The 1,598-nt window shown below is 32.7% G+C and overlaps 1 long non-coding RNA gene across 1 annotated transcript; it reads right to left on the reverse strand.

The window, feature by feature from the left end:
* Nucleotides 1-39: 39 nt before the first annotated feature.
* On the reverse strand, nucleotides 40-1,558 carry LOC124890900. The gene is made up of 3 exons (XR_007049426.1): nucleotides 1,439-1,558; nucleotides 1,198-1,280; nucleotides 40-838 (listed from the first exon to the last, which is right to left on the reverse strand). It is a non-coding gene; the product is annotated as an uncharacterized LOC124890900 (long non-coding RNA).
* Nucleotides 1,559-1,598: the final 40 nt, after the last annotated feature.

Raw genomic sequence — 1,598 nt, forward strand, 5'->3', positions numbered from 1 at the left:
TAAAAATGTTAAGAGGTTCCAAAAACTCCCTTGGGGCTATGGTTATGGATTTTTAAATAAAATTTTGAGTCTAAATGATTAAATGAATACAGTATGGCATAATTGGAATGACTTGCAAGTCTATTGGTATGATGATACCAATTTGGGAATGCCTTAATGAAAAACTCCATGGTTAATGATATGTGAAAATATTTTAGTTGAGCTTAAAGGGAATTGTGTAGCTCATCGAGAAGGTTTAGTCCCGAGGGACCAACACTGAAAACCACATTTGCCGACGTTAAGGGTCTTCTTTACACAATATATTTTTAGAAGACTATCGTCTTGGTGTCTTTGGCCAAATTTCCTTGATTCAAGCGGTTAATATGAATTGGGGTCTTTCTAGCAGGGGAAGCCAGACCCTTATAGCCCGTCGGTGCCTGAAGGTCGGTATGAGCTACATAGTTTAGGATTAAATTTTTAAATGAACATGTTCATGTCTCTTGTCCCCTACCCCGGCATTCTATTATCTTTTTAGTTGTTGAGCACATGTTTTATGACTGGTTTTCGGCAAATATAAATTTCATCCATGTACTTTATAAGCATTTTGGTTCATGTATATTTATTCCTTTTCTTTGGTTGCATATCAGTATCCATTGTACTGACCGTCTCTAGATACTATATCATTTTATGATGTAGGTTCCGAGGTCTTTTCCTGTGACCTTGTGCAGCGTTAGGTGGTTTGGTACTCCTGTTGGACAACTGTTATTGTGGTGAGCCCTCCATTCTCAATTAGTTATCGTCCTAATACGTGTCATTTCACAAAAGCAAGATATAATTAGTTGTTTGAGTCTACTTTTACCTGCAGTAATAAATATGGATATATATTAATATAGTTCAAAAAAAAAGAAGCATTAAATAAATATGAGTAATAAATCAGGATAATTTAGTTAGATTACCTTCTATTTAAGGCTTTTCTAAGGGTTGTGCAACATTAAAAGGAGACAAGAAAATAGTAACAGAGGAAGTACTAAAAAGTTACAACTCTTTCAAGGTATTTACTAACGATAAATTATTAAAACAATCTTTATATTTTAGAAATGAGTATAGTTTCTTGAGTACTAAAAAAAGAAAAAAAAAAAAAGTATAGCTCCTTAAGGGGTGCACGTGTGCCCAAACTGAAAATGCCACTTATTTAGACATGGAGTCAATATGACATACCATAAAGTTGTTTGCTTCCCCTTTCTCTCTTTCTCCTTCATTTTCCATGAGCGTAAGTTCCTTTCCTATCTAATTCGTAGGATCTGATGTATAAAATATAGATAAAAAGTTTATCAGGAGAATAAAGTAACAAAAATGTACAGCTATAAATAAGTTAGTTGTTTTCTGTGTATATTTTACCAAATTTTTCTAAAGATCTTATCAAAATTAAACAAACTTTTAAAGTTTATTAGAGACTAACCTTATCACTTGATGAAAAAACTGATGCAACCAAAAAACTATTAGCTTGGAAAACAAAAGCCTGAAAATTTGTGTGGAAGAAGAAATAGAGAGATAACAAATAATTGATGTTAGAGAAAACTACAATAAATATCTTTCAATTTGTCAGCTGAAGACAGCCA

The sequence above is a fragment of the Capsicum annuum genome, unplaced genomic scaffold (assembly GCF_002878395.1).
Source record: "Capsicum annuum cultivar UCD-10X-F1 unplaced genomic scaffold, UCD10Xv1.1 ctg26699, whole genome shotgun sequence".
NCBI lineage: Eukaryota > Viridiplantae > Streptophyta > Magnoliopsida > Solanales > Solanaceae > Capsicum > Capsicum annuum.